The sequence below is a fragment of the Rhincodon typus genome, chromosome 30 (genome assembly GCF_021869965.1).
Source record: "Rhincodon typus isolate 14 chromosome 30, sRhiTyp1.1, whole genome shotgun sequence".
Taxonomy (NCBI): Eukaryota; Metazoa; Chordata; class Chondrichthyes; order Orectolobiformes; family Rhincodontidae; genus Rhincodon; species Rhincodon typus.
In genome coordinates, this window is record NC_063361.1 from 25,235,210 (window position 1) to 25,261,070 (window position 25,861).

General features: G+C 45.2%; 1 long non-coding RNA gene across 1 annotated transcript; it reads left to right on the forward strand.

Annotated features, from left to right (window-relative positions):
• The first annotated feature begins 9,257 nt into the window (after positions 1–9,257).
• Positions 9,258–24,367, forward strand: LOC125486559. The gene is made up of 2 exons (XR_007265198.1): positions 9,258–10,237; positions 24,078–24,367. It is a non-coding gene; the product is annotated as an uncharacterized LOC125486559 (long non-coding RNA).
• The last annotated feature ends 1,494 nt before the right edge of the window (positions 24,368–25,861 follow it).

A 25,861-nucleotide genomic window follows, 5' to 3' on the forward strand; every position in this document is an offset into this window, starting at 1 on the left:
GAAAGAGCAGTCCAAACTTTGAAGGCAGGCTTAAAGGAGCAGCCTACAGCTTCACTAGATCCCAAACTGTTCCAGTTCCTAATTGATTATAGGATCACCCCTCATGCAACTACAGGGATAGCTCCAGAAGAGTTGCTAATGGAGAGAAGACTCCGTGCCACGTTAAATCTGACCTACCCAGACTGGGAAGTGGGAGGGGAGGTGAAAAGGCATCTGGAACACCAATGCTGGACACAAGACTCTGCTAAGCGAAAGAAACAGTTTACTTCAAGGGACAAAGTTTGGAGTAGGAACCATGGGAATAGCCCTGCATGGGTAAGAGGCATTGTCGTTGCGAGGTCAGGTCCAGTGTCGTATAAAGTTGGGGTAGATGCAACAGTCCTGAACAAGCACGTGGACCTTTTGAAAGCTGCAAATTTGCAAATGAAGTGGGAGCAAAGCATACCCAGCTCCTCGACTGCATTTCCGGTTGTTCCGGAACACAAGGCTACTCCCTCTCCATCAGGCATTGAAGATACCTCGGAATCTGAGATGGACATGGTGGATGTTGTCGTGTTGACGCCTTTGCCTCCTGAAGAAGAGAATGAATTTCTTCCAAGATGATCTGGGCACAAGAGGTGAGCTACAGCGCGTTACACACTATCAGAGGCAGAGTTGGAGGAACCTGACCTTGTGCTGAAAGGCCCCCAGAGTAGCTACAAAGAAAGAACTGGCCTATGTCCTCGGGCTCAGAAGGAGAGTGGTGTAGTGACTGTAATGAGGTCAGCCAGGTGGACCTCATAGAATATGAGTTCCCTGATTGGACCAGGTTAACAGTCCCAATCAGTGAGCCCGGGCTGACAGATAAAGACAGGAGTATTGCAGGGAGTGATGGCCTAGTGGTGTTATCACTGAACTGTTAATCCAGAGACCCAGGTAATGTTCTGGGGACGTGGGTTTGAATCCTGCCATGGCAGATGGTGAAATTTGAATTCAATAAAAATTTGGGGTTAAGAGTCTAATGATGACCATGAATTCACTGTCAAATGTTGGAAAAACCCATCTGGCTCACTTATGTCCTTTAGGGAAGGAAACTGCCATCCTTACCTGGTCTGGCCTCCATGTGACTCCAGACTCACAGCAACGTGGTTGACTCTCAACTATCATCGGGGCAATTAGGGATGGGCAATAAATGCTGGGCCCTAGGCGGGGATGGAGCCATTAAAGGTGAGTGTAGGTGGGGAGTTAGGGAGGAGATAGGTCAGTCCAGGGAGGACGGACAGGTCAAGGGGGCGGGATGAGGTTAGTAGGTAGGAGATGGGGTGGGGCTTGAGGTGGGAGGAGGGGATAGGTGGTAGGAAGGACAGGTTAGGGAGGCGGGGACAAGCTGGGCTGGTTTTGGGATGCGGTAGGGGGAGGGGAGATTTTGAAGCTTGTGAAGTCCACATTGATACCATTGGGCTGCAGGGTTCCCAAGCGGAATATGAGGTGCTGTTCCTGCAACCTTCGGGTGGCATCGTTGTGGCACTGCAGGAGGCCCAGGATGGACATGTCATCTGAGGAATGAGAGGGGAAGTTGAAATGGTTCGCGACTGGGAGGTGCAGATGTTTAGTGCAAACCGAGCATAGGTGTTCTGCAAAGCGGTCCCCAAGCCTCCACTTGGTTTCCCCGATGTACAGGAGGCCACAACGGGAACAGCGGATACAGTATACCACATTAGCAGATGTGCAGGTGAACATCTGCTTGATGTGGAACATTTTCTTGGGGCCTGTGATGGGGGTGAGGGGGGAGGTGTAGGGGCAGGTGTAGAACTTCCTGCGGATGCAAGGAAAACTGCTGGGTGTGGTAGGGCTGGAGGGGAGTGTGGAGAAGACAAGGGAGTCACGGAGAGAGTGGTCCCTCCGGAAAGCAGATAAGGGTGGGGAGGGAAAAATGTCTTTGGTGGTGGGGACGGATTGCAGATGGCGGAAGTGTCGGAGGATGATACGTTGGATCCGGAGGTTGGTGGTTTGGTACGTGAGGACGAGGGGGATTCTATTTTGGTTGTTATTGCAGGGAGGGGGTGTGAGGGATGAGTTGCGGGAAATGCGGGAGACACGGTCGAGGGCGTTCTCGACCACTGAGGGGGGGAAGTTGCGGTCCTTGAAAAACGAGGACATCTGAGATGTACAGGAGAGGAATGCCTCATCCTGGGAGCAGATGTGGCAGAGGCGAAGGAATTGGGAATAGGGGATGGCATTTTTGCAGGAAGGTGGGTGGCAGGATGTGTATTCTAGGTAGCTGTGGGAGTCGGTAGGCTTGAAATGGATATCGGTTTCTAGGTGGTTGCCAGAGATGGAAACAGAGAGGTCCAGGAAGGAGGGAGAGGTATTAGAGATGGTCCAGGTGAACTTAACGTTGGGGTGGAAGGTATTGTTGAAGTGGATGAACTGTTCTAGCTCGTTGTGGGAGCATGAGGTGGCGCCGATACAGTCATCAATGTAACGGAGGAATCGGAAGTTTTGGAGGAGGTGGAGGGCGTGGGTGGTGTCACGGATGTAGGTAGAGAGTTCCTGGACCAAGGGGGAGAAAATGGAGTCGAGATAGGTGGAGATAAGTTCAGTGGGGCAGGAGCAGGCGGAGACAAAGGGTCGACCAGGGCAGTCAGGTTTGTGGATTTTGGGAAGGAGATAAAAGCGGACGGTGCGGGGTTGGGGAACGATGAGGTTGGAGGTTGTGGCTGGGAGGTCACCTGAGGTGATGAGGTTGTGGATAGTTTGGGAGATGATGGTTTGGTGGTCGGGGGTGGGGTCATCACATCAATCGCCTCGACCTCTCCACCCCTCTCACCCACTCCAACCTCTCCCCCGCAGAACGTGCAGCCCTCCGCTCACTCCGCTCCAATCCCAACCTCACCATAAAACCTGTGGACAAGGGAGGCGCAGTTGTAGTATGGCGCACTGACCTCTACATCGTCGAGGCCAAGCGCCAACTCTCCGACACCGCCTCCTACCGTCCCCTTGATCATGACCCCACCCCCGACCACCAAACCATCATCTCCCAAACCATCCACAACCTCATCACCTCAGGTGACCTCCCACCCGTAGCCTCCAACCTCATCGTTCCCCAACCCCGCACCGTCCGCTTCTATCTCCTTCCCAAAATCCACAAACCTGAATGCCCTGGTCGACCCATTGTCTCCGCCTGCTCCTGCCCCACCGAACTTATCTCCAACTATCTCAACTCCATTTTTTCCCCCTTGGTCCAGGAACTCCCTACCTACGTCCATGACACCACCCATGCCCTCCACCTCCTCCAAAACTTCCAATTCCCCGGTCCCCAACACCTCATCTTTACCATGGACGTCCAGTCCCTATACACCTGCATTCCCCATACAGATGGCCTAAAGGCCCTCTGCTTCCTCCTGTCCCACAGGCCCGACCAGTCCCCCTCCAATGACACCCTCATCCGCTTAGCCGAACTCGTCCTCACCCTCAACAACTTCTCTTTCAATTCCTCTCACTTCCTACAGACAAAGGGGGTGGCTATGGGTACCCGCATGGGCCCAAGCTATGCCTGCCTCTTTGTAGGTTACGTGGAACAATCCGTCTTCTGTAGCTACACTGGCCCTAAACCCACCTCTTCCTCTGTTACATTGATGACTGTATCGGTGCCGCCTCGTGCTCCCACGAGGAGCTCGAACAGTTCATCCACTTCACCAACACCTTCCACCCCAACCTTAAGTTCACCTGGACCATCTCTAATACCTCTCCCTCCTTCCTGGACCTCTCTGTTTCCATCTCTGGCAACCACCTAGAAACCGATATCCATTTCAAGCCCACTGACTCCCACAGCTACCTAGAATATACCTCCTCCCACCCACCTTCCTGCAAAAATGCCATCCCCTATTCCCAATTCCTTCGCCTCCGCTGCGTCTGCTCCCAGGATGAGGCATTCCACTCCCATACATTTCAGATGTCCTCGTCTTTCAAGGACCGCAACGTCCCCACCTCAGTGGTTGAGAACGCCCTCGACCGTGTCTCCCGCATTTCCTGCAACTCATCCCTCACACCCCCTCCCCACAATAACAACCAAAACAGAATCCCCCTCATCCTCACGTACTACCCCGCCAACCTCCGGATCCAATGCATCATCCTTCGGCACTTCCGTCATCTGCAATCCGACCCCACCACCAAAGACATTTTTCCCTCCCCACCCTTATCTGCTTTCCAGAGGAACCACTCTCTCCGTGACTTGTCTGCTCCACACTCCCCTCCAGCCCCACCACACCCAGCAGTTTTCCCTGCATCCGCAGGAAGTGCTACACCTGCCCCTACACCTCCCCCCTCACCCCCATCACAGGCCCCAAGAAGACTTTCCACATCAAGCAGATGTTCACCTGCACATCTGCTAATGTGGTATACTGCATCTGCTGTTCCCGTTGTGGCCTCCTCTACATTGGGGAAACCAAGCGGAGGCTCGGGGACCGCTTTGCAGAACACCTACGCTTGTTTCACACTAAACAACTGCACCTCCCAGTCGCGAACCATTTCAACTCCCCCTCCCATTCCTCAGACGACATGTCCATCCTGGGCCTCCTGCAGTGCCACAACGATGCCACCCAAAGGTTGCAGGAACAGCACCTCATATTCCGCTTGGGAACCCTGCAGCCCAATGGTATCAATGTGGGCTTCACAAGCTTCAAAATCACCCCTCCCCCTACCGCATCCCAAAACCAGCCCAGCTTGTCCCCGCCTCCCTAACCTGTCCTTCCTACCACCTATCCCCTCCTCCCACCTCAAGCCGCAACACCATCTCCTACCTACTAACCTCATCCCGCCCCCTTGACCTGTCTGTCCTCCCTGGACTGACCTATCTCCTCCCTAACTCCCCACCTACACACACCTTTACTGGCTCCATCCCCGCCTCTTTGACCTGTCTGTCTCCTCTCCACCTATCTTCTCCTGTATCCATCTTCTATCCGCCTCCCCCTCTCTCCCTATTTATTTCAGAACCCCCTTCCCCTCCCCCATTTCTGAAGAAGGGTCTAGGCCTGAAATGTCAGCCTTCCTGCTCCTCTGATGCTGCTTGGCCTGCTGTGTTCATCCAGCTCTATACCTTGTTATCTCAGATTCTCCAGCATCTGCAGTTCCCACTATCTCATGTCAGACATCCTGTTCACTCTGAGGGAGCTGGATCAGCGTCAAGGGGTCTGCATGTGTAAATAAAGGGTGACTTGGTGACAGAACACTGGCCTCTGTGGAGTTACTTCAGTGGTCTTTCCGTGTATCTGCTTTCTGGTTGTAGATTTGGAAGATATTGTCTGAGGAAATTCCATGCAGTGGATCTTGTAGATGTTACACACTGCTGCTACTGAGTGTCGGTAATGGAGGGAGTGGATATTTGTGAATGTAGTGCCAATCAAGTTGGCAGCTTTGTCCTGGATGGTGTCAAACTTCTCGAATGTAGTTGAAGCTGCACCCATCCAGGCAAATAGGGAGAATTTCACTGCACTCCTGACTTGTGGCTTGTAAATGGTGGAAAGGCACCTGGGAGTCCAGAAAATACTCACCCAGAGGATGAAGAGGTGCAGCTTCTAAGTCCTGCCTCCCATGGAGGATGTGTTTGATCAAAAAAATAATAACCAGGGTGGAGGAATGAGAGAGGGTTCAGCCAATCATTTAGGATTGCAAACTTGACAGTGGCCAGGAGTCTTAGCATTGTACATTCTTCAGTCAGATCCTGACTGCTACAAAAATATCTACTACAACATTTTTGTGTAAGTGTCCAGCAAATGGAGGATTTCAGAATGAATGTCGCTCATATTAAAACGTTACCTCACAGACACAAATTGATTAAAATGTTTTTATTTTGTTTTGAGTGACTGAGTTGCATGAAGGACTATGATCTTACAAAATTAACTTTTGTTTAGCTTCTATTTAGTGTTCATTATTAATAACCCCAATTCACAGTTTGGCGTATGTGATTTATATCTGTATATCGGTCAGAGAGTACAAGAGGTTGTAATTTATTATTACCAGTGTGTACACATGACCCACACTCCAATTCAGTATCGAAGATTATTGTGTACTGAACATCTTTTTTTTGTTCATAGTGATTGTGGATTAGCTTATGGAAATAATTCATTACATTACACACTAAAGAAGTACCTGCAGTGTGAAACTCCCCAGAATTCAATGACATAGAACATTGGATTCCTCAAAATGCCCAAAATCTATTTTCCATTTTACTTCCCTTTTTAAACTCACCCAAAGTGGAATGCAGTCCACCAGAATCAGGCAGGTTACCTTCACCTCATCTGGATTGGCACAGTCTACATACAGAAGGATGACAGCTAACATGATTTAGTTCTCTCCTGATTTGCACCAGTTTTTAATAGAATCTGTAAAGTTTGGAAACAGGCCATTCTGCCCAACAAGTCCACACTGACTCTCCTTATCTCTGCAACCCTGCATTTCCCATGGCTAATCCAACTAACCTATGCATCCCTAGACACAATTAGTGATTTAGCATGGTCAATCCACCTAACCTGCACATCTTTGGACTGTGGGAGGAAAACAGAGCATCCAGCGGAAACCCACACAGACACAGGGAGAATGTCCAAATTCCACATGGTCACCCAAGGCTGGAATTGAACCTGGGTCCCTGGCACCATGATGCAGCAGCACTAACCACTGAGCCACTGTGTTGCCCTATGTTCCATGATAGTCCTGGATCAGGACTATATTCACTGGTGTTTAGAAGGACAGTGGGGGAGAAATCTCATAGAAATCTATAACATTCTACCAGAATTAGACAGGGTAAATGCAGGAACGATGTTCCTGATAACTGGGGAATCCAGAACCAGGGGTCACAGTTTATAGATATGGGGATGCCATTTAGAACTAAGATAAGGAAAAAATTCTTCAACCAGAGAATAGTGAGCCTGTGGAATCTCTGCCAAAAAAAGTGGTTGAGGCCAAAACTTTAAATGTTTTCAAGAAAGAGTTAGATACAGTTCCTAGAGCTAAAGCGATCAAAGAGAAATGGGAGAAAGCGGGAACAGAAATGGATGATCAACCTTGAACATATTGAATAGCAGAGCAGGCTTGAAGGGCTAAATGGCATACTCTTGTTCCTATTTTTCTTTGAGCAGGTAACGTACAAGCTAGACAAAGGAGAGCCAGTGGACGTGATCCATTCAGATTTCCAGAAGACCTTTGACAAGATGCTGCATAGGAGGCTGCTAAACAAGATAAGAGGCCAGGGTGTTAGGGACAAGACTGGCATGGATAGAGGATTGACTGACTGGCAGGAGGCAGAGAGCGGGAATAAAGGGGTCTTTTCAGGTGGCAGCTGGTAACTAGTGGAATTCCGCAGGGGTCACTTTTGGGACCGCAATAATTCATATTGTACATTAATGATCTAGACAAAAGAACTACACACATTGTTGCTAAGTTTGCAGGTGGCATAAAGATAGATGGGGGCAGATAGTGTTGAGGAAGTGGAGAGGTTGTAGAAGGACTTGGCAGGATAGGAGAGTGGACAAAGATGTGGTAGATGGAATTTAATGTGGAAAGTGGCAAGTTATGAACATGGTAGGAAGAATAGAGGCGTAGATTATTCTCTAAATGCTGAAAAGCTTTGGAAATCTGAAGCACAAAGGGATTTAGGAGTCCTAGTTCAGGATTCTCTTAAGGTTAACATGCAGATTTGGTTGGCAATTAGGAAGGGTTTGTTCAATGGAGAGCGGTTGAAGAATCTGGGTCTGTACTCAATGGAGTTTAGAAGGATGAGGGGGCATCTGAATGAAACTTACAGAATACTGAGAGGCCTGGATAGAGGGGACATGGAGATGATGTTTCTACCAGTAGGAGAGACCAGGACCCAAGGACACAGTGTCTGATTGAAAGGACAATCCTTTAGAATTGAGAAGAGGATGAATTCTTTCAGTCAGAGGTTGGTGACTCTGTGGAACGCATTGCCACAAAAACCTGTCAATGCCAAGTCATTGAGTGTATTTAGGACAGAGATAGATAGTTTTTTTGATTAGTAAGGGGATCAAGGGTTACAGGTAGAAAGCAGGAAATGGGGTTGTGAGACATATCAGCCATAATTGAATGGCAGAGCAGACTCGATGGGCCAAATTCATATGTTATGACCCTATTTTCTATGTTTCTATTGCCTCAGCACTGTCCTCACTGGGTTTGGCAGCTAAGCAAAGCCTCAAACTGGACCCTCTTCCCAATTTGCATGCCTCAGTATGACATTATCAAGTGTGTTTACCTCCTTAGTAACCCTTCATTTTAGAAAGACCTTGGGAAAGAGTGAATGAGTCACAATCATGTTACCCCAGTTGGGTTGCAACAGAACTGCTTTCACAGATTTTACATCAGGGATGACAATGAGCTGTGTTCCACTGTAGACACCAGCTGCTCCAGGGTACTCAAAGTGCTGACTCATATGTGCCTGAAATAAATAACCTTCCACTTTACTGGTCCTGGAGGATTTTGACCTCATGCTACATGTCAGTATTGCAGTTAATCATTATCGTCAGCAATCATTTGTTATAGAATATGATAGTCCACCTAGGAAAATCATGTCACTGGTCATGTGTTCTGTTTCTCCTTGTGTGGGTAATGAGCCACATCTCCACTCACACATTTGGCAGGTGTTTCCGAGAAGTGGAAGTGGTCTTTGGCTTGTGGTCGCAGGTGGTTAATAACTCAATTGTGACTGGGCTTTGCAGAGACTACCTTGTGCACATCATCCAATTCATCTTGGGCATCGGGTCATACAGGGTCTGGGGAAACAAGGAGAATATATCGAGTAAATGCTTGAAAGGTAAATACCCTTCAAAAATAAGCATGAATTGACCCTGCTGTAGAATGTAAGCCACAGTTCACAATCACCAAGTTTCCTAAATTGCACAATTTAATTAAAAACAGGTTCAGAAACACATTGTGAGAACAAACAGCAAATCACCGGATCAAAATCTGGCAGGGAGTTGACTGATGTCTATTGCTGCCGGGAAGTATTTGGCAACATTTCCCTGTAGTCTGCTGTGTCCTCCACAGCATTGACAATTCACCTTTGAAAATGTTAAGTGCCACTTAGATAAAACACACTGGATTTTTGGCTTCTGGTCCTTCCCAGAAATATGCTTCTGATTTCTCATGGCTTTTGTGTTGGTGATAAATGGGAACAGTTAGTGCTAGGTTTATTCGGAATCTGTGTCCTTGTCAGGCACAGTCGCGTTGGTTCTGGAAGTTAATGCAGCTTCCCGACAGTCAAGTGGTGGTGGAGGTGGTTTACTGACATCCCATTGTATTTGACAGCCTGCCGCTGACAGGAAACACATTGTGTACTCAGTGATAGTGCAGACCAGCTCAGAGCTCAGCTTCAATTATCAGTATCAGGTTTCAATTTTTAAACCCATCTGGAATTCCAGCCTACACCCATCCCCAAGAAATTGCGTAAAGATCTTTTCTGGCTCATTCTGATTTCAAGGTATCAAAGGGAAGAGAAAGGAGATGCATTTGTCAAGTGCCTGGCTTTCACAACCTCTGAGTGCTCTGCAGCCAATGCAATGCATGGAAGTACAGTCCCTGATCTAACGTGGGGAAACACAATGGAAATTTACAAACAGCAAGAGCCCACAAGCATCAAATTGATGAATATTTATTGGAGGATGAATGCTGGCAATGGGAAAAATGTCTGCCTTATGATCCTCAGGCTCAGATGTTTACAACATAGAAGGAGGCCACTTGGCCCATCACATCCAAACTGGTCAAAAAAGATCTGACTACAGCAATCCCATTTTCCAGCTTTTGGCCCATGGCCCTAAAGGCTATGGCATCGGAAGTAAATAATTAAATACTGCTTAAATGTTCTGAGAGTTTCTGACCCAAGCTTCACTGCTCCAAGGAAACCAACCACAGCTTGTCACTTCCATCTGCTTTTCTCCCCTTTTGTTTAATGTCTTTTACTTTGGCGAGGTATTGGTGATGGACCCTGCCCGAGCATGCTCTGGGATCTGGTGAAGGATCCGGCGATCGGAGGCTATGAGTGGATCCTGCCTGGCCATGTTGTGGGATCTGGTGACTGGAGGCTGTGAGCGGATCCTGCCTGGCCATGTTGTGGGATCCGGTTGCAGCACCTGTAGTTATAGAATCAGAGGCAGCGGCAACAGCAGGAGATCAGAGGCGGTCACAGCAGCAAGCACTCAGTTTCTCCCGAGACTGCAACCTGTGGCCTGGCTTGGGTGCCTGCACGGAGGTAAGGCTTAAATCAGACTCTAATATCTGGATGTTTCCTATTTCCTTTGGCTTTGCTTCCTTTATTTCTGCTGTTTTTTTAAAACTTCTGGTTTTATATTCAAGTGTGTAACCGAGATGGTGCCAGTTCTGTCAGTGGAGGCTAGATGGCACCAAAGAGCATCAACTTTCATTCCAGAGGCAGCAGGACAGCTCAGAGGCTCGTGCCTGGCCACCAGGCCCATGATGGAGCACCTCACAACAAGGACTCTAATGTTTCTTTATTTTCTTTATTTCTTCATTTTTCTGCCTTTATATTCTTCATTTATTTTTCTGTTTTTAAGATGGCACCGGAAAGTGGCAACACGATCAACACTTTTCACTGTACTTGTAACAAGATACATGTGACAATAAATCAATCAAAGTTTAGCATAATCTATTGCCTTGTTAGCCCTCCCTGAATGCACCACCTCCCACTTTTCCGGGTTGAATTCCTTTAAACACTGCTCTGCCCATCTGACCAGTCCGTTGATATCATCCTCCAGTTTACAGCTATCCTACTCACGATTGAGGTCCTGGAAACTTCTGTGACATCTGTGAATTTCTTCAGCAGGTCACCTACATTTAAGTCAAAATCATTAATATACACCACAAAGAGCAAGGGCTCCAGCACTAAGCCCTGTGGAACCCCAGCAGAATCAGATTTCCAGTCACAGAAACATCCCTCTGCTATTTTCCTCTGCTTCCAATCTCTCAGCCAATTTTGTATCCAATTGGACATTTTGCCTTGGAATCCATGGAGTCTTATTTATTTACTTACCCTTATCAACACTCCTGGTTACCTCCTCAAAAATTTCAATCGAATTTGTCAAACACCATCTTTCCTTAACAAATCCATGCTATCCTTAATTAATCTGTGCCTCTCCAAGTGCAGATGTATTCTGTCCCTCCGAAATTTTTATAATAATTTCCCCAGAGTACATTGACTGCCCTGTCATTTCTGTTCTATATCTTCTTCCTTTCTTTTTAATCATGAGACAATGTTACCAGTCCATCAGTCCTCTAGCATCTCAGAGAGGATTTGAAAATTACTACCACTGCCACTGCAGTTTCTTCCCTTACCTGCCTTATCAGCCTAGGGTACACCTCATTCAGGCCTGTGAATTTATCCACTTTTAAAGCTAATAAACCCTTTAGTATCTTCTCTCTCTCTCTATTATAATTTCTTGGTCCTCCACCCTGATATCAATACCTGTATTATCCATTCCCATTGTGAAGGCCAACGCAAAGTAGTTATTGAAGACTGTACCCACATCTTTCAGGTCCAAATACAGATTATCTCTATGGTCCTTAATGGGCCCTATGCTTTCCCTTGTTGTTCTCTTACTCTTTGTACGTTCATAGAATCATAGAATCCCTGCAGTGTGGAAACAGGTCCTTTGGCCCAACAAGTCCACACCGAACCTCAGAGCATCCCACCCAGACCCATATAACCCAACTAATCTATACCTCCCTGAACACTACAGGCAATTTAGCATGGCCAATCCACCTAACCTGCACATCTTTTGACTGTGGGAGGAAACCGGAGCACCCGGAGGAAACCCACGCAGAGAATGTGCAAACTCCACATAGGCAGCCGCCCGAGGGTAAAATCGAACCCAGGTCCCTGGCGCTGTGAGGCAGCAGTGCTGGCCACTGTGCCACCCCAAAAAAAAAGTTTGCATTTTTCCTTTATCCTACCTGCAAATGCTTCCTCTTTGCTTTCATAACTTTTAAAGGTTCCCCCTGCACATTCTATACCCCTCCAGGGATTCTGTCATATTGAGGCCTCAGTGTCTGTCACAAGCTTCTCCTTGTTTTGTAACCCTGGCCCTTACTTCCTTTGACATCCAGGGGTTTTCTGGTTTTGGTCCCATCTTTTGTCTTGATGGGAACATATTTGCCATACTTTGCTATTTCATCCTTGATTATCTCCCGCTGCTCTGACATATTTTGATCTGCAGGTGTCTTCTCCTTGTCCACGTGGGTCAAATTGTATTTTATCTTCGTAAAATTAGCCTTTAGAACTTTTATTCCCAGCCCATCCTGATATGCATCCCACCGGCCTAGACTCATTTCTGAATGTTAGGTCCAGAATTACTCCCTCACTTGTTGGATTTCTATGTACCACCTAGAAGTTCTCCCGGATGCAATTTAAGAATATTGTTCCTTCCCTAATTTGCATACTAAAACTAGCCAAGTTAATATTTCTGTGGTTAAAATCCCTTACTGTTTTTATTCTTACACTTCTCTGAAATCTGATTGCATATTTGATCCTCTATCTGTCCCTGACTGTTTAGGGGCCTATGTCACACACCCAACTATCTGTTTACCCCTTTTGTGTTTTTTACTTTTACTGAAATGATTTATTTGGGGATCCTTCCAAGATATCATCCCTTCTCATTGCTATAATTGATTCCTTTGTCTATCTTTTCGAGCTTATTTGTCAGGCTCTTTGCATTAAGTTATATTCCATTTAGACTTCTAAACTTGTTTCAGAGATAGTAGGAAGTGCCGATGCTGGAGACTCTGAGATAACAAGGTGTAGAGCTGGATGAACACAGCAGGCCAAGCAGCATCAGAGGAGCAGGAAAGCTGACGTTTTGGGCCTAGACCCTTCTTCTAAACTCACTTCTTTCTTATCTAGTCTATATTTCCTCAGCTTTTTGGGTTTAAACTCTGACCAGAGTTGACCAGGGAGCTCTGCTCAGGTGAGGACTTATTATAATGAGGTTTGAAATCCAAGTCATACAGCCATACCCCTGTTCTAGTATTCACTGTCATAGATTTTATTTATATTTTCTTTGGCCTAAAATCTGTTGTTTTCCACTTTATGAGGGTGTTATCTTGGAGAACTGGAAGACCCATTGTACACTTAATGAGCCACTGAGTTCTTTGACTATTTTATGTTGCTTCCTCCTTTGCCAGAAAGCTGTCAATCTTCCTTCTAAATTTAACATTTTCCAATAAGGATCTTAATGACCACAAGGATTGGTGGCCTGTTGCTGGGTAACTAATGCAGGGTGACCATAAGTCGGTTAACAGCGCCACCCAGTGGCTGGCTCATGATTTGCAACTCATGCAAACATGACTAGCTGAATGCACGCAACGTGACATTCACGCACATGGGTCATTCAATGACAAACAACAGCAAGGTCCCTGGTGACTCTTTTTCTGTTCTGTACACCGAGATGAGAGAGTGATCTGTTGCAATTACAGGACTGACAATTTTCTCCAAAAATATATTCAATCATTAAAATTTGTCAAGGTAAATTACCTAATCGTTCAAATTTAAGTGCAAAATAGGTCTGCTTCTGTCAATACAGTATATGGCACTGTGCGATCCCTCTTAAAATTACAGTTCCGACATTCAGTCCACAAGGGCTGTACAACTTGACGGGTTTTGCACAAATTCTAGCCTCTCTGTGCTCTGTAGCAGTAAGGGCTTAGTCTGTGGCCTTTTCCCATAAAGTCTTTGCAGCAGCCCCAAGCTTTATTGTATCCCTCAACACAAACCTTTGAAATATCCCAGGCTGCAACATTTCTCTGCACTGGGGCTGTGGGATGTGGCAACTTTGGAGCAAACCAAAGACAGTCTTTATCTGAGTTGATCTTTATTGCGGTGTCCCCCACTAGGAACAGTGCATGGAGCAGACACCTTCAGCCACAGAGCTGCTCAGTATCTCTTCATTCCTTTCCAGACTTGCTTTCCAAAAGCAGAGTCAAGAAGGAGTTAGACAGTGTTCTCTTCGCCACTGAGGGCAGCACATAGAGACCCCAGGCGCACAGGAAGGATAGGACAGTGAGAGACTTTCTCACCATTAGTAAATAAAGAATGGCACTGAGTCAGCTAAATAAAGACAGATTGAGATCTGGACTCTGTCCAGGCAACTGGAGAGTATCAGTGGGAAGCATACTCATGGACACATTTATATAAACTCTGACTGAGGATAATACTGAGCTGAGCTGTGATGTTCTGTACAATCAGCCTGTGGACATCCAGGGGCAGATATTAGAAAGGTGGTGCCAAAATGTCAGCAAACCCGGAAAATCATCCTTAATCAGTTAGTCTGCCTACCTCAATTGCATTTTTTACTCCCCAGCGGCAAGACTGTATCAGGGGGTGCAAAAACAGATCCGCACCATTTTATTGCCCTCTACTCCATTGTTGCCAATCAGGGACTAATCAAATTTAGCCCTTAGTGTCCAGATTTCACACAACATGCAACTGTCATGCTTCCTGACTTAGGAAGTTGTGATGTAGATCTTGTTTTTGGTCATTGGGGTTGGATATTGAATGCAGGAACAATTCGTATTTTAGGAATATTCAATTTTGCACAACCTTCTGTTATGATTGTCTGCCCACATTTAAATTATAGAAATGAGATTTAAGTGAAAGGACATGTAGTTACGTTGCGTTCCAAATTATAACAATTCTCTGAGTAAGGAAGTTTCGCCTCATCACACTCTCTTGCTGGCAATCTTGAAATTGTACCCCTAGTTACTGAAATCACATATTTTCAAAATCTCATCCATCCCCACAACTCTCTATAATCTCTACACTTACTCTTATATTGGAATTGAAACTTTTGCACACCCTTGATTTTCATCCCTTCACCTTAGTGTATGCCTTAAGCTAGATCAGCCCCTAAGGTCTAGAATAGCCTCTTAAAGACTTCTCTATCTTGAGCTCATCACTGTCTTCACATCTGTCTCTTTGGCCAAACCTTTGGCCACCTGTGTTAACAGTGTCATTGTCAGATAAAGAGAAAACTTATGGAATAAAATGAAATTCACTTCAACTACAGCAGTGGGGTTTAGTGATGGCTCGTGGCCACAAGATTTGGGTCCATGGGGGTTTAAAGTAAACAAGAATATAATGTTGCCATCATTTTGCTGACTGATTTGCAGATTTGCAGTCCTGCTCAAAATCACTAAAGGAGTTTCCCAGCTCAGTCTGCTACAGGCTGTCCAAGAAATCTGGATCAACAAGGTGTCACTTGATGTGTGAAAAGAACATTCAAAATTAGGGACCCCCCTTAAAGCACAGGACAACTTTAATTTATCTATTCATGGGGTTAACACGTCACTGGCCAGGCCATCATTTATTGTCAATTCCTCATTGTCCTGGAGGAGATCTTGGAGAGCTACCTTCTTGGACCACTGCAGTTTATCACAGATAGGAACACCCACACTGTTGTCAAGAAGGGATTCTAGAACTTTGACCCAGTGACAGTGAAGGAATGGAGATATAACTTCAAATCAGGATGGTGGGTGACGTTGAAGTCACACTTATCCAGGCAGGTATAAGAACATAAGAACAAGAAGCAGGAGTGGTAATTCAACTCCTCAAGCCTACCCCACCAAGTAATATGATCGTGGCTAATTTTATCACAGCCTCAGCTTCACTTTCCCGTCCACGACCACAACCTTTTAACATGGCAATAATTAAAATGCTGTCTGTCTCCTCAAATTTGTTCAGTATCCAGGCATCCACTGCACTCTGGGGTGGGTGAATTCCCCAGATTCATGACCCTTTCAAAGAAGTATTTCTTCCTCATTGGTGTTTTAAATTTGCTACCCCTTATCCTAAAACTCTGATTTCAGGTTCTAGATTGACCACAAGGGGGAAAAATGCACTCTATGTCTACTTTGTCAATTGTCTTTAACATCTTATATACTTTAATTAAATCTCCTCTCACTCTTCTACACTCTACTGATTATAGGCCTAAACTGCTCAATCTCTCTTCATAAGACAAACCTTATCTCTTGAATTAATCTCGCAAGCCTTCCCTTAACTGCCCCCTGTGCCTATGTTCCATCACACACCTGACCTGTGCCTTGTAGATAGTTGATAGGATTTGGGGAGACAGGGGATGCAATTATCCCCTCCCATGTGTAATAGTGAGGGAGGTGGGAGAATGGCAAAAAAGGAAAAATTTTACTCAACATACAGCTTCTGATTTTTTTCAGTATTCCTCTTAAGATTTAAATGACAACTTCAGAATCTCACTACGGAATTGACTTCCTATCTCCATGCATTTGCATTTTATTAATAGCCCAACTTGCCTTTGTTTCCGCACCACTTCCTATTTCTCTTCTCCCGAGAAGCTAGATAGTACAAATTCCCACCATTTAAGTCAGAGCAGGCAGCTTGCAGATTGCAACCATTATCCTACTGTATCTTCAACAAAATGCCCCTGTATACTCCATGGCCACTCTCACCCTTTACTATCAGCTTCACCACAGTATTACATCTGCTCTCAAACAATCTCACACTTCAGACCTTTAACACTGCATTTGAAGTTCAGCACCTCTCATGATTGATATGGTTCTGCCAGATCACTTTAAGCACACTCACTCTCTCTCTCTCTCACACACACACACAAACACACACACACGCATTCACTCACACACACGCATTCACTCTCACACACACACACACACAACACTGTCTCTCTCTCTCACACACACACTGTCTCTCCAACACACACACAGTCTACCTCTCACACACACACACATCACTCACACACACATGCTCACACTCTCTCACATACACACACAAACATACACACACAGATTCTCTCTCACACACACATTCTCTCTCACACACACACTCACATATACACACACTCACTTTTATATACTCACTGACACATACAACACACACACACACATGCACATACATCATGCATCTACACATGATGCTCCTTATGGCTTTTAGCTTGCTTCCTTCATGCTCACTTATTTTCTGCATACCCAGGCTTTTGCTTTCTTGTATTGCTTTTTAGTGCATGGGGTCTTCAGTGCTCAGGTACAGGCTGTGAGCCTCTGTGGTTTGCATTTCTTTTTAGTGCATGTGGAGAGGCAGCAGCGTGCCACTTATCGGAGCATTGAACAGTGACAGGGTGGACAAGTCTCTACATGGCAATGGCCTATGTCAATGTCACGCTGACAACATGTGCCACTGGCTTCGGCAGCAAACACACCTTGTGCTTCAAGCAAGTGACCATGTGTGAAAGTCAAAGAGCACTCCAGTCAGAGATTACCATCACAGTCAGTGAAGGAGTTCATCAGACTCCAGTGCAGGGAGTTAGCCATGGTCACTCAGGTGCTTGGTCCAAGCAGAGCCCAAGGATCCATTTTCTTGCAGTCCAGGGAATGGGCAATGGTCATTCCTGTTGGTCAAATGTAACCAGTTTGGGGATTACAGATAAATTGGTCAGGGTTTGTGGAGACATCAGTCTTGTGGGGAACAGAGCTGGGGGGGTAATACTTCCCACAATGGGATAAAGGCAGGAATCGAATGTGCTGAAAGTGGCTGGACAAGAAGTGGAAGAGTGAGTAAGTAAATAGATAGCAGATGGCAGGAAAGGTGGGTGAGAGTTATTGAGTGAGTGGACATGAGACATGCAATAGAGAGAGCCGTTGTCTATGAACCTTGGTGAGCTGTGTTTGGAATGGTAGAAGTAGAATGAGTGGTGAGATTGGGGTAGCATAGAAAAGGTCATTGCATTTACCCTTACAAAGTGCTGGACATTGCTCCTATCTCGGGCCCAGCACTGACCTGTGCTGCTGTCTGGATCCATCCTGTCTTCCAGTGACTGAACGGGTGTGTAAATATGGAGCCAGCAACCTGAACAATGCACAGACCTGATACTGGGAAACACTTATCACCTCCCCGCTGCACAATTCCACAAGAATAATGCCGACAAATCCAGCCTCACAATTAATGAGGTGGAGAGCAAAAGATTGAGAGAAATGTTGCGGTGAATCCCTGAGAACTAGGCACTGAATCTCACTCAATGATACAGTTTAGCTGAGTTACTGACTCTTATTGTGGCCATTGTTTTCATATGGGCTGGTCCTGTGCAGCTTGATTGATGGAAACTGTCAGGATAATGATTCAGCAGTGGCAATGCCATTGATTTCCATAGCAACCTGTGAAGTGCTGATTGTTTCTACAACATTAAAGATATTGTATAAATGTAAGATTTTCTTGGTTTTTCTTGCTGTCTCTACCTTCAAAATGCTCAGTGCTGCCATGTACTGGCTACTGGATGCCACTACAATAGCTGACTTTGCGTACAAAGCAGCAGCAGATACTGAGCTCACTTTGGTTATGTAAGAGCAACAAAAAGAAAGAAAAGCAGCAAATTGAGGGCTGTTGTGCGGCAGTGGTAATGTCTCTACCTCTGAGCCAGGAAGCCTGGCTTCAAGAACTACCAGCTCCAGGTGTATAACATGACATCCCTAAACAGGTTAATTAGGAAAATAGGCAAAAGTTGCAGACTGCCCTGACAGAACAGTTATTTAATCAAACTCCTATCTCCAGGATTACCCTCCACATGACTTGATCAAACAGTGTAAGAAATGCTTATCTTGATTTGCTTACAGCACAAGTCCTTCCTCCTTGTCTTTTACCTCCCCTCCCCACCTCACCTCCTAAATTGTCAACTTGTGTGATATTTATGAATTGAGAGTCAGTCAGTTCAGCTGTGTTTACTTCTTATCACTGTTTGGTGTGTGGATTTCAAATTCACTTGTCTACCAGAAATCTCCTACACAATAATTATAGCTTCACAAAATTAACTACAAGCTCCACAACCAGTGATATGAAAATACCAAAAAGGCATCACTGAGCTTGCAATCCTATCAGCACTTTTCCCTACATTTAGTAGATTTGTTTAAAAGGTAAGAGCCTCTTGAATTTCAGTGGCATCAAAATGATCATCCTGGGAGTTATTAGTGACCGGAAGCTGAACTGGACCAGCCATATAAATGCAGTGGCTAAGTCAGGTCAGTGGCGAAGAGCTTTGCAGTGAGTAACTCTGTTTTTGACTCTCCAAAGTCTGTCCACCATCTACAAGGCACAAGTCAGGAGTGGTATGGAATACTCCCCACTTGCCCGGATGAGTACAACTCCAACAGCACTCAAGGAGCTTGACACAATCCAGGACAAAGCAGCCCACTTGATTGGCACTACATATACAGACATCCACTCCTTCCATCACTGACGCTCAGTAGCAGCAGTGTGTACTATCTACAAGATGCACTACAGAAATTCACCAAAGCTACTTCTTGGACAGCACCTTCCAAACCCACAACCACTTCCATCTAGAAGCCAAGGACAGCAGATACATGGAAACACCACCCCCTGCAAGTTCCCTCTAAGCTTCACAACTTCCTGACTTTTAAGTATCTTGCTGTTCCTTCAGTGTCGTTGGATCAAATCCCTCACTAACTATATTGTGGGTCGACTGACACCAAGTGGACTGCAGCAGTCCAAGAAGACAGTTCACCGCCACTTCTCAAAGGCAACTAGGTTTGGGTAATAAATGTTGGACCAGCCAGTGACATCCACACCCCATGAATGAACATGTTATAAAAAACAGCAGTCAGTTTGAAAGTTGCCAGGTTTGCAGTGAAATGATCAGAGATTATTAATGTAAACTATATTGCTTGGTAATGAATGTTAATATGATTTAAATTAGGTATTCCAATTGCCTGATTTGCTACTTCTAATTTAGTCCTGAATAGGAGGAACTCCTCCCCAAAAGCAGTTGTATTGTCCTGGCATCTGCCTTGGAGGTGTAAGTGAATTTTTCCAGACAAGGGAGTTAAATCTGCTCGAAGTGACCTTGAGTTTGGCTCCCAGCATTCTCCCTTCCAGGTTTCATTGGTATGGAATTAAAAGAAAAGGAGAAACCCACTTGAGTTGGCCATGAATCCACTTAAAATACAAACTGACCCCTAATAAGAACTACTTTCATCCGCAAATCTGGTTTTTCCAACCAGTGCATCTGGTCCCAAGCTGTGAGCAACTTGTCAGGATCACTGAAGCTGCTGCACTTTAGGAGGAGCACCTTCAATGTAACTGACAAGCTGTAGAGGCTTTCATCAGTGAAACTGAAAAGCTTCAGATCTAGTCAGCTGACAAGCTGCTGTGCCAGGCACTTATTCTCCCACGGAATGCTATCCTTGCCTTGATAGTTGATTTCCAACTTCTTACAGGCTGACAATTCACTCAGCATTTCACTTACCTTCACGTCTTCACTGTGAACCAGCACCATGGCACACAAGCAACTTATGCAGCTGACTTTTTTTTTAACATTCTGACATGGGATGTTAGTGTCATCAGCAAAGCTAGTGTTTGGTGTCTATCCCTAATTTCCCTTGAACTGAGTGCTTGTCGAGGGCCATTTCAGAGGGTCTTTAAGTGGCAACCACATTGCTCTGGTTCTGGAGTCATATATATACCAAATTGGGTAAGGACAGCATATTTATTTCCCTAAAAAGATATGTTAATCAAATGGGTTTTTACAATTGACAAAGGTTCGATGGTCACCATCAGATGAGCTTTATTGTTAATTCCAAATGAATTTGAATTTCATCAAGTGCCATTATGGGATTCATACTGATGCGCCCAGAGTATTAGCCTGGGGTTCCGGATTACTAATCTGGTGACATTATCACCACATCTCCTATCTCCAAGAGGCAAGGTAACATCATCAGCAGCACCCCAACACCCACCCCCACCCCGGAGCCATACAAACAAGACCTGGCAGTGTTCTTCAGTCTGATTGCACAGCCCTGTGCAGGCTAGAGTAAGTGGAGGGGAGACTCCTGACACCAGGTCCACAAGCAGAAGGTCGCCTCTCTTGAGCTGTGTGAGTGCCTTTGAAAGCTCAGGTCTTGAACATAGGGTCATTGGTGCAGCTACCTGGATGTCTTTCACAGTGCTAGTGGTCACCAAGGTTCCTGTAACTGGAGGACTACTGGCCCATACCACCCGCACCCTGCACCTTCATCTTCCCCCAACTTCATCTCATCCCAGTCCAGTTTCACCTCACCCAAACTCAAGGACCTTTGTCTTTAGCCAAGTTTTGTGTTCTCTTCCCCTGGCAGGGCAAGAAACAGAAACTTATGAAGTAGCTTATGCAGAGCAAGGAGAGAAGGATGACACTTGTGGAGGGTCACTATAGTCACATGTGGGAGGGCTGTAGAGTGACAGAGAGTGGAAATGTTGGCTGATGCGATGGAAATATGAGGTGCCTGAGGTGTGAAAAATGAGTGGAACTGCAAGCTGTGTTGTCCTGAGGTGTGCTTTGTAGAATGCTGGGCAAATCAGGGTACAGTGAGTGATTTGACACCCTCTCTACTGCCTGCCTGGACCTGGATCCCCAGGCCAATGACTTCAGATTGAGTGACCACACATCTCCCATTGATGCTTTGGCCACTTTTGTCCATGTCCGACAGGTTGAAACAGAATGTCTACTTTCTCCTGTCCTTTGGTTGCTGAAGCCCCTCATCTCCCAAGGCTGGGCCTCCCCAGTGTGAACATGGAGGATGGGTATGAGTGGCAAATGAGCTTCCCTTTCCTTTCCAATGATTGCTACAGCCTCAAAGTCTAAGGGCAGCTAAGTCCTTGTACTCCCTGGTACCATCCTTATAATTGGAAATACTATCTTTGACATTATGGTTGAGATAGAAGCCTCAAGTCTACTCCCTCACTCTCCTGTTTTTTGACCCGTAAATTATCCTAACATTCCACCTTGGACAAGTCTGGAAAATTTCACCCTTCGTATTTTATATGTTCATGCAAGGTGACCATCACTGGCTGGGCCAGCATTTATTGGCTATCCCTAGTTGCCCCTGCGAAGGTGGTGGTGAGGTAAATTTCCTGCATGGTCTCCAAAACTGCGTGTTTCCATCTCTGTAATATCAACCATCTCCATCCTTGCCTCAGCTCACCTATGACTGAGACCCCCTTCCATGTCTAGGTTACCTCTACATTTGAATGCTTCACCGATCTCCTGATTGTGTCCCCATCCTCTACCTACCTTCTGAAATGCTACTTCCTACATTTAACTTGAACAAAGACTCACTCGCCCATCATCCCTGTGCTCAGATCCTAAACTGATTCAGAGTCTGGTAATGTCTTGATTTTGAAATTCTCACGCTTGGTTTGAAATCCCTGCAAGTTCTTTCCACTCCTTATCTCGAGAACGTCTTTCAGAACTTCCCACAACTTCCAGGATATCTGTGCAGCTCCAATTCTGCCCTCAGGTGCGGCACTGTCTTCAGTTGTTAATGTCATTGAACTTCAAGCTGCTCCGGATTTATGTTTTGGAATCTCCTACTGTAATCTCTCTGCCTCTTGGTATGTCTCCCTCCTCCATAAATCACTCCTTAAACCTTAGTTCAGTGGCCAAGTCACTTGTTTTAACATTTCTTTGCATGGCTTCTTGTCAAATTTTTATTTGTAATATGCCTCAAAAATGCCCTGAGGCATTACATTACTGAAGACACGATGTAGATGCATATTGTTGCTCTAAATATTTATCTACTTTAACAAGATATTATTGCTTACTTGGGAGTTTTTGGACTGGTAAAACTGCTAGTACAGCAAGTCCTAACCAGCCAGTGGAATGTCTGGCAAATTAGCCTGTACAGCACATTTTATCAGAAATATTGCAACAATTAGTACTTGTGCCTTGACATCTGTGAACAGCCCAAGAACTGCATGGGGAGTGGGGGCTGTAGATGAAGATGAAAATGCCTGACCTCTGTACTGGCTGTATGCTTTTTGTCTGCTCTCCTGAAGCACAAAGCTGGACAAGTCATAGTTTCCCCAGTTAAACATTAATCAGAATAACTTATATTTAACCAAATGAAATATCCAGGTCCTCCTCACACAGTGACTTTTAAAACAAAACATGACAAATAATTCTTTGCTTCCAAAGTCATTGCCTTTAACTTCCACCCAGACTCTGCTGCTGTCACTGGTTACCTTGTCTTTCCTGGCCACTATCTCCTCCACAGATGCTGCCAGACCTGCTGAGCTTTTCCAGAAACTTTGTTTTTGTTCCTGTTTTACAAAATGAGTCTTATTGGAGTGGCCTGAGGCCTGGAAGCAGACAGGCTGGCCCTTTGTGGTGTGTGGGGATGAGTACAAAGTGAAATCTGGCTGGCAGCAAGGAACAACTAGTCACCACCCCACATATCAAGGCCATCAGCCTGGCAACACTGGGACTTCACGTTGAGGTTTTACAGGACATTGGTAAGGCCTCTTCTGGAATACTATGTACAGTTCTGTTTGCCTGTTATATTGTCAAGCTGGAGTGGGCTCAGAAAAAATTTACCAGGATGTTGCTGGGAATGGAGGGTTTGAGTTATGAGGAGAGGCTGGATAGGCTGGGACTTTTTTCCATTGGAGTGTAGGAGGTTGAGGGGCGACCTTATAGAGGTTTATAAAATCATAAGGGGTATATATGGGGTTAATGGTAGGTGTCTTTTCCCTAAGATGGGGGATTTCAAGACAACGGGGCATATTTTTAAGGTGAGAGGGGAAAGATTTAAAAAAGACATGAGGGACAACCTTTTTACACTTCAGTGTATGGAATGAACTTCCAGAGGAAGTGGTGGATGCGGGTACAGTTACAACATTTAAAAGACATTTGGATAGGTACATGAATAGGAAAGGCTTGGAGGGATATCGGCCAAACACAGGCAAGTGGGTCAAGTTCATTTTGGGATTATGGTCAGCATGGACTGGTCAGACTGAAGAGTTTGTTTCCATGCTATATGACTCTATGACTTTATAACAACCATGTGATTGTCTCCTGAGTAGCTTGTGAGTGTGAACAATATTGCCAGAAACAGATGGACATCCAGAGTGTGAGGTGGTGTGTCTCTGTGCAGTAAAAAATACCTGAAGAAAGCCCATTTATTTTTCCTCATCAATTGCTGTAAGTTGTTGCTTTTAACCAATAAGTCTGAAACTTCATAATTTGTGAACCAGTTGCTGTGTTTCCTTCAAGCAAATGAAAACCATCTGGAGAAGAGAAATTGAAGAACAACAAGTCCAGGAAAGCAAAATGGATCATCTCAGCAAAGCATGTGAACAGGATCCATGGACCTGCCTTCCCAGTTTCTACTCCCACCATGAACTCCAATATTTTTGTGTCTGTCCCTGTCTGTCATATGAGTGTGTAGGAGAGTTTCATAAAGGGGGTTAGAGTTTTAACTAGTAGAGTTATAAGTCAAAAATTTATAATTGCTTACCTATAGCTAGGATCCATTTGTAATAAATAGCAATTCTGGTTAAGCACTGAAATCTGGTCTGTGTTTTTTGTTAACTTGGGTTCACAAAGACAGGCATATTGGGGACTTTGTGTACTTTGATAAAATCTTCAACTTTTGTAAAGCCTCTAGGAATGGAGGGGCTTGGGTTTCCAGTGCTCTACCGCATGAGGCATGACAATGCAGCCAACATAAGACAGCTAGTGATCTTCCTGTTTGGAAGCTATAATGGATGCTCTGCTAATTTATGGAGCTGCTGCTGGCACATAATATCCCAGGGAGACCACGAATAGAGTTGATAGCAGAAACCTTCACTCTCATAGGAACTGATTATCCTATCACAGTGGACTATTATTCTGCTTTCTCGGAGGTGGATCAGCTGATCAACATCTACCAGAGAGATTGCTGAATTCCAGAAAGCATGACCACCTAAGATGGTGCCATGTGAGGCAACATTGTGAACTTCTCAGTGTACTCTTGTACTTCTGTACTTGAGTACACGTGACAATAAAGGATGTTGTATTCTATTCTATATTCTGGAATATTTCAGCTGCTATGGCATACCATACATTGTGACTGGCAATAATGGCCCTCAGTTCACAGGTGAACAGTTTAGCCTTTTGAAAAATTATTGGAAATATCAACACTATACATCCTCTTCACACTATCGTAGATAGGCTGAGGCAGCAGTGACAACCACCAAAGGAATCAAAGAAATTGAGCAAATCCAGCACAGGTGCATACAAGGCAGGAAATAGAGAATATGAATCGAACAGTCAACCAACAGGTCAGATGAAAATGCCCAAAGAGAGTAAAATGAGAAAGGCTCTGTATCTGATGCAGGCAGGAACAAAACAGATGAACTGAGAGTGCAAATATGAATGAATAAGGACAATCTGGTACAACATGGATTGGGCCCTGAATCTTGAAGGGTACAGAACATTCAAGAATTACAGGCAAGTAGGAAAAGGTGAAGGGGGTGGGATGATCTGTTAGTTAATTATTAGCACAATATGGACAGATGAGCAAAGGTCAGGAAACAACAATTTGGAAATAGGTTGGGTAGAAATGAGAAAGGATAAAGGCTGGAAGACACCATTAGGATTGATGTACAGGCTCCCGACAGTAACAACGCAGGGTTGGGTACAAAGGAAAAGTAATAAGAACTGGTCAGAATGGCACAACAATAGTCATGGGAAATTTTAATCTACATATTAACTGGTGAAGTCAAATGGGTAAAGGCAGCTGAGAGGAAGAGCTCATAGAATGTTTTCAGGATAGTTTTATAGAACAGTACATTCTGGAGCCAACTAGTCAGCAGTCAATGCAAGATCTTGTTTTATCTCATATTAAAGACCCCCCTCCCAAACCCACAACTCAGGTAGCAGTGAACATAATAACATTGAATTTTACATTTAATTTGAGGGGGAGAGAGCAATGGATCTGAGATTTTTTTTAATGTAATTAGGGGCAATATTGAGGACATGAGAACAGAGCTGGCTAAAGTGAATTGTCTATCTGG